At 43.6% G+C, this 11,578-nt stretch overlaps 1 protein-coding gene across 2 annotated transcripts in view; it reads left to right on the top strand.

Moving 5' to 3' along the window:
• The first annotated feature begins 5,698 nt into the window (after positions 1-5,698).
• anapc15 (anaphase promoting complex subunit 15) overlaps positions 5,699-11,578 on the top strand; it is a 117,085-nt gene continuing 111,205 nt past the window's right edge. For both annotated transcript variants that reach the window (XM_084317057.1, XM_084317056.1), the window contains exon 1: positions 5,699-5,759. The gene's annotated coding sequence lies outside the window, so the exon portion shown is untranslated. The remainder of the gene's footprint in view (positions 5,760-11,578) is intronic.

Below are 11,578 nucleotides of genomic sequence, written 5' to 3'. Positions count from 1 at the left end.
TGCGCCTGGCGCGCCTGTCGTAAATGATATATTCACAGCATGAATAATATAGTAAAGATATATTCAAAGCATGAATATTACATCCTCCTTCTTTTAGAGAAAGCTTAATAAGCTATGAACAAAATTGAAATTAGGAATGGTTGTGCAATACTCTGTAAGAGTTTCTTTGTAAACAATAACAAGTGCGTTACCTGTGTCAGGACCAGGCAATGTAAACAGGTAGGATTAATATGTTAAACATAAAGATTCATGTATCAAGGTATTACAGTTCGTATTGTGTGCCCTCTTATTCTGGATAGTCTGCTTTAATATTTGAATACTTCAGCTGTGAATAAGGTATGTATTCATGGCTTATTTGGTCGTGTCTCAACACTCTTACCATATGCAGTTCTTATTTGTAGAAGTAGCTTGCTAACACAATGGGAATATATCGACAATTAAGCAAGGTAAGTAGGTCATAGATTCAACACATATCGTAAGTCATCATTTCAGCATACATTAATATTTGTTACATTTCACCACCTTTTTTTTTTTTTTTTTTTTTCAATGGGGCAAATGGTGTTATAATAGGGCAGCGATCCGCCTGCACCCTGTACATTTATAGGTCTAAAATGTCCCGAGGCTTCACTGCTCGGCCGGATCTGGTGTAGTATGAAGCTGAGTTCTCTTCTGAGTCCTCTGGCAGTTCAGGGTCGTTGGTCTCCGGCGGTTGATCGACGCTCTCTGGACTCGGCATACCGTCGCTGTCCTGGAAGTGTTCCTCTTTCGTGTCCCTCAGGTGCCTGCGGTTGCGGCGGTATTCGCGTCCATCTTGGGTGCGAACGTGGTATGACCGCGCAGTGTCAGCTGGTTGTATGACTACTGCTGGCCTCCAGCGTCCAAGTTCTTGTAGCCTGACAGATTCACCACAATGTAGTGGGGGCAGCGGTCTAGCTGACCTGTCATAGTATTTCTTCTGGTGCTGTTGTCTTTGCACTCGCTTGTTATGTCCATCTTTTTGGCTTACTACCCCTGGCCGCAGCTGTTGGTTGGTGCTCGGGAGGGTTGAGCGTAGCCTGCGGCTCATCAACAGTTGTGCCGGCGATTTGAAGTTGTCGACTGGGGTATTACGATACTCCAGGAGGCTTAGGTACTTCCGTCTGCCTTAGCCTTGTCCATGAGTGATTTTGCCGTCTTCACGGTTCTCTCCGCTAGTCCGTTGCTTTGCGGATAGTGTGGGCTTGACGTGACGTGTGTGAACTCCCACGACTTGGCGAATGCCTCGAACTCTTTAGACTTGTATTGTGGTCCGTTGTCCGAGACTATGGTCTCTGGGACGCCATGCCTGGCACAGGCTGCCTTTAGCTTGTGGATAACAGCTGCCGATGTGGTGCTGTGAAGTCTGTCTAGTTCGAAGAATCTGCTGTAGTAGTCGACGGTCACAACATAGTCCTGGTTGTTCCAGTTAAAGAGATCTGTCCCTACAACCTGCCAGGGGCGGTCTGGGATACGATGAGGCATCATGGGCTCCTTGGTGTTTGATGGGCGGCGCTCTTGGCATATTGAGCACTTCTCCACGACTTGCTCTATATGTCTACCCATTCCAGGCCAGAACATGATGTCTCGTGCTCTCAGTTTGCATTTTTCCATTCCCATGTGGCCTGCATGGATCTTGATCAGCATATCTCCTCTGAGGCTGGTAGGGATGACTATTTTCTCCCCTTTGAAAATTATTCCATTCGTCTTGGATAGTTCATCTCTGTGATTCCAGTATTCGGTAATGTTCTGGGGGCATTGTTTTCTTTCTTCAGGCCATCCCTCCAGGATAGCCTGGCTGAGCAGCTTTAGCTGTGTGTCATTGTCTGTCGTTTCTCTGATCTCCTGTAGCCTGTCGTCGTGTACAGGTAAGCTGTTGTACACCATGTGTACTTGAAGGTCCATCCCTTCACTGAGACCGTCGTCGTGAGAGGTGAGTGATTTCCTGGACAGCGTGTCGGCTACTGGGATGTCTTTCCCAGGGCGGTGCACGATCGTGAAGTTATACTTGTGTAGTTGCAGTATCATCCTCTGTAACCGCGGTGGGGCTGCGGCGATCGGCTTCTTCATGATCGACTCCAGGGGCTTGTGGTCAGATTGCACCATAACATGGCGACCGTAGGCATATTGGTGGAAACGTTTGAATCCATAAAGGACTGCGTACATCTCCTTTTCGATTTGTGCGTAGTTGACCTCGCTGTCCGTGAGTGATCTGGATGCGTAGCTAATGGGCCTTCCTTCCTGCATCAGCACAGCACCCAGACCATACTTTGATGCGTCCACTTATAAGCTGAGCTCATTATCTGGGTCAAAGTAGATGAGGACTGGCCCAGGTTCACTGGTAAGTATGTCTTTCATCTTTTGGAATGCAGCGTCGTGCTGCGCGTCCCACAGGAATTCATTCGATTGTTTAAGCAGCTGTCTCATGGGTGCGTTGATCTCGGAGAGGCTCGGGGCGAATTTCGCCAGATAGTTGACCATACCTAGCACGGTTTCCAGTTCTGCACGTCTCTTTGGCGCCTCCATCTCCTTGATGGCAGCTATCTTGCCTGGGTCAGGCTTCATGCCGTCAGCTGAAAGGATGTGCCCGAAGTAGCTCACTTCGGTGGCTCCGATGGTGCACTTGTCTGCGTTGAGCCGAACGCCTCTCTCCCGTGATCTCACCATCATTGCATGTAGGTTCTTATCGTGTTCCTCTCTGGTCGCGCCATATACAAGGATGTCGTCTACTATAGCTGCTACTCCATTCAGTCCCTCGTATGTCTCGTCGATTTTTCGTTGGAACTCGTCTTGGGCAGAAGCGAGCCCAAATGGTAATCGTAGGAATCTGTACCGTCCAAACGGTGTGTTGAACGTCGTCAGCTTCGATGATTCTGTGGAGAGCTTGATGGACCAGTATCCCGACCTTGCATCCAGTACGCTGAAATAGTCTGGGTGTGATGTCCTCTAGTGTCGGCAGAGGGTAGTGCGGGCGCTTGATAGCCTTGTTTAGCTCCTTGGGATCCAAACATAGTCTGAGCTTGCCTGTGCGTGGTTTCTCAACAATGACCAGTGCACTGACCCACTCCGTTGGTTCGATGATTCTAGCGATGATCTGTGTGTCTTCCATACTCTGTAGCTCCTTCTTTAGTCGGCCACGCAGGGCGATCGGTGTCCTTCTCAGTGGGCAGACTACTGGCTTGGCGTCTGGGTCTATATGGATGTGACACTCTCCTGGGAATAGTCCTATCCCTTTAAACACGTCGTGGTATTCTTCCATGATGGACTGTTTATCTGTGTGTGCATTCACTGACAATACTAGTTTAATGAGGTCCATATTCAGGCATGCCTGTAAACCTAGAACTGGGGGTGCCTGAGTGTCTACTATGTAAAAGTCTAACAACATGCCACGCTCTTTGTATTTACACTTTAACGTGCATGTGCCCTTTACCACTAGCTTCTCTCCACCATATCCTGTCAGTCTGCGTGAGGTAGGCTGTATTTTGCGTTTATCTTGTAAACTGTGATACTCTCTCAAAGGAATTACATTTACTTGTGCACCTGTGTCTAACTTAAATTTAAGCTCTGTGCCCTGTTTTCCTACTTGTATGTCTGCGAACGCTTGTTCTGTTGCATCAAACCGTCTGTCTGTCACGGTGTCTACATACAGTTCGTCTGACTCTTCTCCTGACTCAGAGCGCATGCTAATCTCGTGTACTGACTTTTTCTGGAAGCTACCGGCCCTGCAGACTTTGGCAAAGTGGTTCCATTTTCCACACTTCGTGCACTGTTTTCCCCTAGCTACACAGTTATCCCCTTCCTTGTGAGCTCTACCCCCACAGTATCCACAGTTCTTACGTGTGTCTGTGTCGCTCGCTCTGTTCGCTCTCTCTGTCCACTCTGCTCTGGGGCGATATCTCTGAGCGCTATGCTTCTGTTCATGTCTGTGCACCTCGTGCACGAGCTGCTCCTGCGCGCTGCACGTGGCACCAGTAAAGCTCTTTATCTGTGATTGTGCTAGCTCGTGGGCTCTAGCTATATCTATCGCGTTGTCTAACGACAAGTCTGATCCTACGTTTAATAGTTTCTCTCTTACTTTTGCTGAGTGTATGCCAAACACTATCCGGTCTCTAACCATCTCATCATTGTTCACATATGCACAGTCTTTCACCAGTAGTTTCAATGCAGTGACAAATTGTTCGAATGACTCGCTCGGTTGCTGGGTTTTCTCATGGAATTTGTACCTGGCGAAGATTGTGTTCCTCCTTGGAAGTACGTATGCTTCGAAATTGTCATAGTAGCTCTTCAGTACCTTTGCTTCATCTGCACTGAGAGTCCATGTGTTGTGAATGTCTCTCCCTCTTTCTCCGCTCCACAATAGCAGGTAGCTACATTTCTCGTCCTCTCCTTTCTTCTTGAGTGGGCCCGAAAACATCAACTCTGCGTGCTGCCTGAACTTCTTCCATTCTCCCGGTAAGTCCAGAGAATCCCAATTCATCCGTGGCGACGGGACTCCGTTGATATCCATGTTCATCCTGCTTCTGACACCATGTCGTATTCGATTAAATAGAATAATCTTCAGGACGAGGAGATAACATTTATATGTTTATTCAAAGGTAAGCATCGTTCAGCATGAGTGTAACTCCATTCACGGCTGGCAGCCAACTGCCTGTGAGGACTCCTGGTCAGGTATATATAAGCAAGGTGCGCCTGGCGCGCCTGTCGTAAATGATATATTCACAGCATGAATAATATAGTAAAGATATATTCAAAGCATGAATATTACAGTATTCACTGACCTTTGGGAAGTATTTTGACATGTACATGGGTACCTTAGTGGTGTAGTGTACCAGGCCCATTGCAAGTTGCTGTACTCTGTCGTCTACTCTAAGCCATCCATCATGTCTTGATGAATTGAAAATGGAGGACCCTTATGTAAACTAGACGAAAGTATTTTCTCTCTTAACAGTTACAGAGCCGTACTGTATTACCCATTCTGCAATCTTTTAATAAAGTTTTCAATCAATCAATCAATCAATCAAATAACCAAACACACTGAATGAATGAATGAATGAATGAATGAATGAATGAATGAATGAATGAATGAATGAAAACTTTATTTAACAGATTGCAGAATGGGTACAATACAGTATGGCTCAATACACACAATTGTTAAGGGGATGCAGACCTGAGAAAGACGTTTGTCTTGTTTCCACCAGGGTCCCCCATTTTCAATTCATATAGACATTTATGACATACACAACATACATGACATTTATGGCATAGGGACATATACAGGTATTTAGTACACTACTGATACATTTGTGACATAAACGGTATTCAAATAAACAGTACTGTTAAGGCGCTCCCATAGTCGAGCAGACTGTACACAGAGCAGACTCCGCGGAGTCTGCTCTGTGTACAGTCTGCTGGACTATGGGAGCGCCTTACCCCTCGGCCAAGTGTGGAGAAATGGGATAATGTAGCAGCACCTCCGTGAAAATTGTCTCTGATGTCGAATACTGTGAATATTAATTAAGCTATTGTGACTTACTTTAATTATATCAGCATTTACAAGCAAACACTTGTATCGATTTGTTTATTTGCGTTGCCTAAATCTTTCTACAGTGATTCTGAAAACCAAACGGAACCTTTAAAACCAGGCGGAAGGATTGGAGGAGTAGTTATAGGTAAACACCGGTTTCCGGTTTGGGTTTGTTATGAAATCTTTTTGAATTTTCCGAAGACGAGTAGGCGAGACTCGGGTAAGAGCAGAACTATAACGTTAAGAAGCTCAATCATGCATCTGATATGTTATGTTTGATGTGTTTTGTCACCTTTTTATGTACCAATTATAATGATACGAGGTGAATTTCAGCACACGAACTGCGCCGTCGCAGAAGGGAGGATAGATGAACATTATATTCCAAACTAAAGTTAGGTTTAGCCCGCAGTCACGGAAGGTTAAGTCTAAAATGACATCTAACGTTATTTAATGACTCAAGTCAAGAGTTTTATTTGTCACGGCATACAAGCATACAGATACAGTAAAATGCGGGTGGTCATGCCCGCAGCGATTGTGCAATAATATACAAGTAATAAGAATAAGACAGATAGATAGATAGATAGATAGATAGATAGATAGATAGATAGATAGATAGATACTTTATTAATCCCCTTGGGGAAATTCAGGGTATCTCGCAGCTCACACAGTATACAGACATTGACAGTTCTCATTCAGTTGTTTCACGTTATGTCGGCACCATGAATAAAAAATAAGCACATGATAAAATTCAATAAAATCATATCTATCAATATCAATAAGAGCGTGATGAGATAAAACAGGTGTATAAAACAAGTGTGTAAAAAAACAGCTCTATGAAAAACTGTGTATAAAAACAGGTGTAAAAACAGGTGTGTGGGTCAGAGCGGTCAAGGTCCCCCGCACTATATTACAGTCTGATGGCAGGACCCGGGGAACATAGGACCTGGGGAACATAGGGATGATCCCGGGAAACTGTACATTGGAGGTGGTTGGGTAGGTGGGGGGGAGGGGGGGGGGGGACTGTACATTGGAGGGGGTTGGGTTTATAGGACATTTACAGGGGCCAGTTTCGAATTGCAGTCTCCCGTAGGTGCTCTTTGAGAGTGGTTTTGAAAGTGGGTAGTGATTCACATTCCTTTACAGCTGTGGGTAGGGTGTTCCACATTGATGTGGCATGTCGTATTCGAGCTTTAGAGAATAATCATTCGGGACGAGGAGATTACGTGAACTTGTTTATTGCACAGTGAGCAACATGAGTGTGACTATCCAGGGCTAGCAGCCAACTGGTCATCAGGACCCCGTGTGCAGGTATTCATAACAGAAAGGTGCACCTAGCGCGCCTGTCGTAAATGACATATTCAAGGCATGAATATTGCAAAACATGTTTAGTCCCTTGTTTGAGCCGAATCTGGGTTTAACGTGATTTGTGGTGCTCCCCAAGGCCAGATTAAGACTTCAGAGGCCCCTGGGCCAGATTCTTGTGGAGGCCCCCCCACACACGCATACACGTCGTGCACGCACGCACAGTGGCGTTTTTATGTCACTTTAAAAAATATATCGAATATTTAGAAGTGGTGGGCTCTGAGGGCCAAGCTAAAAGGACTTTGATCACCCCTGCCCACTTTGACAATCTAGGATGGCTTAGAGTAGACGACAGAGTACAGTAACTTGCAATGGGCCTGGTCTACAAGATACACTACGCGACCAAGGTACCCATGTACATGTCAAAATACTTCCCAAAGGTCAGTGAATACCACTATCACAACACCAGAGGGAGCTCCACAAATCATGTTAAACCCAGATTCGGCTCAAACAAGGGACTAAACACGTTTTGCAATTATGCCACATCAATGTGGAACGCCCTACCCAAAGCTGTAAAGGAATTGTGAATCACTACCCACTTTCAAAAACACTCTCAAAGAACACCTGACGGGGTGAAAAAAGTAGAGATAGTTGCTTTGCTTTGCCGAAGTAACGCGTTCTTTCTGTCCCTTTCCTGTTTAGATTTTAACTTAGCAGCTCCGCTTTCCCACCGTTTAACTTTTTTATCCATGTTTTTTGAGTGTCATATGATCATACAGTACGATGATACGAGGTGAATTTCAGCACACAAACTGCGCCGTCGCAGAAGGGAGGATAGATGAACATTATATTCCAAACTAAAGTTAGGTTTAGCTCGCAGTCACGGAAGGGGTAGTTAGGTTAAGTCTAAAATTACATCTAACGTTATTTAATGAGTCAAGTCAAGAGTTTTATTTGTCACGGCATACAAGCATACAGTAAAATGCGGGTGGTCATGCCCGCAGCGATTGTGCAATAATATACAAGTAATAAGAATTAGGGATGCACGATAATTATCGGGCCGATATCAGCAATTATGATGTCATCCCGATAAACTCGATAACGTTATTGATAGCTCCGATAACATATAATAAATTTTTTGGTTAAAAGAAATCCGGTGTGGGTGGATTTGGATGAAGGGCGCTTGTTTTTATTATAGCCTCCTCCCGTTTTGCCAGTACTGTGGTAAAACTGATAGCGTGTGGTTTAGGAACAGGGAGTTTTTCACAAATCCAGCGCTCCCTTTCTTGGCTGTGACGTAGTCACGTTACATTCGGAGAGAGACAGTCGATATGCCAATTACGTCCCACGGCTTGCACCCACCTCTTCTTCTTACCACCAATCAGAAGCTCTCGTTCGTTTATTTACCTCCGGATTGTCAGCCATTACTCTACTCGGAGCTAACGTTATCTCCCCGCCAGCCACATTGACAAGTACCAGCGCGCTTATACATTACTGGCAAATGTCTTGTTGCACTTGTGGCAACGAGCGTTGTCAGCATCGACTTTAGTAAAATAGACCCAGACTGTCCTGTCCGCCATTATGAGAGCAGAGCTGTCTGTACTCGACTTGGCAGCGCAGCACCCGTGTGAGTGTGTGTGTGTGTGTGAGTGAGTGTGTGGGAGGGGAAGAGAGGAGAGAGCAGGCAGCCCGCTCTAGTTTGCGACGTTTAAATTCCTCAAAAAAAACCTTCATAATTTCTCGAGTACCGATAGCAGTACCGATGACGTCGGAGCTTATAAATACTCAAAAAAAAAATTTTGATAAAAAAAAATATATATATATATATATATATATATATATATATATATACAGTTAAAAAAAATATTATAATACAATAAATATCGGTATCGGCTTGAGGAGCATAAAGTTATCGGTGTCAAAAAATCAATATCGTGCATCCCTAATAAGAATAAGACATAGATAGATAGATAGATAGATAGATAGATAGATAGATAGATAGATAGATACTTTATTAATCCCCTTGGGGAAATTCAGGGTATCTCGCAGCTCACACAGTATACAGACATTGACAGTTCTCATTCAGTTGTTTCACGTTATGTCGGCATCATGAATTAAAAATAAGCATATGATAAAATTCAATTAAATCATATCTATCAATATCAATAAGAGCGTGATGAGATAAAAGCAGGTGTATAAAACAAGTGTGTAAAAAACAGCTGTATGAAAAACCGTGTATAAAAACAGGTGTAAAAACAGGTGTGTGGGTCAGAGGTCAAGGTCCCCCACACTATATTACACTGTTGTACAGTCTGATGGCAGTGGGGACAAAGGACCTCCTATGCCGCTCAGTCTGTGAGTGCAGGGAGATTAGCCGTCCGCTGCGACTGCTGCTCTGCCCCACCAGGGTGTGGTGGAGAGGGTGGTTGGTATGGTGGTTGGTATGGTTGGTACATAACAGTAACAGGTATATGTACATAAAGTTTACAAAAAGCATGGTAAGACATGCTAAGGTCCTGCGATAGTGCAATACAATGTTAGCTACGGATGAGGCACTGGGTCTTATATACACTACTATACTATACAATCTACAGTTATACTATATATCCTTATGCTATCTTCAATTTTTTTTTACTATACAAGAACCACTCCCTGTTTTTTTTAACCCTTATGTGGTGTTAGGGTCTCCAGCGACCCGTTTCAAGGTTATAATATGTAATAACTACTACTAGTTAATTTTATTAGAACAAGGCTTTATGATATCCTCCACAACATATATAAGCACAGCAAAACTATGTTTCACCATTTTGAAAATTCTGAAGGTATCTGCAGAAAAAAAGGTACGACTGTGACCGTGTTAGGGTCATTCTTGACCCGGCAAGGTAAAACTATAAAAATATAAAACTATAAAAATACTAAATATAAATAAATAAAATAATAATAAATATACTAAACTTTTTTTCAGAAGTTATATTCTATAATATTGTTCTATTATAGTCACAAAACATTATTATCTATGGGTTTCACACTTTGTATATTATGATTGAACAACCTCATTTTCATCTTAAAAATTAGGGACATGATGTGTCTTGGGGGCCATAAAATCAAATTACAATGGGATTATATGGTTATGAATGCATATAATGTTAGTTAGTAGGGGTGTAACGGTACACAAAATCCACGGTTCGGTACGTACCTCGGTTTTGAAGTCACGGTTCGGTATTATTTTCGGTACAGTAAAAAAATATTGCTTTTCAGTTATCTATCTATTTATTTATTTAACTGTATTAAACAATATAAAACGAATTGGCCATAATTTACTGAGCAAACTAATGCTTACTGCTGTAACCTACTAATACCATTTACTAATATGTAAATCTGAAGATTATTATATAGCAGATGCCTTGGACAACTGTAGCGTGTGCTTGTTTATACAGAGCCCCTTTCATGAGCAAGCCCTGCTTGAATACTGGGGCAGGGCTTGCTACAGTCACGAAAGGGGCTAGTTTATACAGAGCTTGTATGACTTGCTGGCTGAAATACGGACGAGAGGGAACTAGGTAGCGGGTCTATATTACTTTTAAAATGTGCTTAAACCCTGTGTTCTCAACAACGGAGTATGGTTGCAGATCTGCTGCTATAAAAACACATATGGCGTTTGTTATTGCTTTGGCCCGGTCTGAATTAATAGCGAGATGCTGCTTGAATGCCACAGGGAGCTGGGTTTGCTTCTTCGGTGTACCAGTGATATTCACATTAGGGTGATGCTGTTTCAAATGCGTGATAAAGTTTGCAATAAAGTTGAACAATGCCGGCAACGTAGCCCCTTTCGTGACTGATGCAAGGCTTGCATCATTCACAAGTGTGCATCACAGTCACGAAAGGGGCTAGCCGGCACGTAGCTTTAGTGCGATCCACCTGTCTTTGTCCATTACTGTGGTTAACTGGGAATCCGAAATTATCCCAAACGGGAGACTTGAATGTTGTGGGAGCATCTTCTAGCTCTGGCTGGTCAGTTAGTATTGACTCGCCATACTAAGGCTAATATGCTATGCTGAATTACAGCTCTTGTTCAGTGTAGCTGCGTGCTGCATGGGATGAACAAACAACATCCGGTTAGTTGTGCACGTTATATTAGGGCCGGGGGGATTTAAGTTCAGCAAAAAAAGGTTCCATACCGTTGCAATCGTTCGGTGCACAGCGCATACTGTACCGGAGCACCACATTGAGGCGGTACAGTACGTATCCGCGTACTGTTACACCCCTATTCGTTAGGATGTAGTATTAACTATATTGAGTGATGCTCCTTTCTTTTTAGTGGTCAGGAGTACTGAGTTAGACCCCAGGTCAACATTGACCCACTAACAAGTTACGGCGGGTCCGTTGAGTGTGAGCGTGTGCAGCATGTGTGTGTGTTCGTGCTAAAGTGACTGTTAGTGTGTGAGCAAATATGTGTGTTGTGTGTGTGCTCATTAGGGGTGGGAATCACCAGTTTCATCACGATACGATACGATATCGATTCTTTGGACAACGATACGATATTTGCCGATATCACAGTCTGCCACGATACGATACGATTCGATTCAGGTGCCTGCGATCGATATGAGGCGATATTATGTGCCCATTTAACACAATCAGTCACATTTAGATCAACTAAAAAAAGGCTACGGAAATATCAATTGATGTTTGTATTTTTGAGCTCTTCCAGACATTTAAATGAAAAACAATCTTATTGTT

This window comes from Notolepis coatsorum (genome assembly GCF_963971535.1).
Source record: "Notolepis coatsorum genome assembly, chromosome: 1".
Classification (NCBI taxonomy): Eukaryota; Metazoa; Chordata; class Actinopteri; order Aulopiformes; family Paralepididae; genus Notolepis; species Notolepis coatsorum.
Note: the sequence above shows the minus strand (reverse complement) of the source record. Positions and strands in the feature narration are given on the sequence as shown.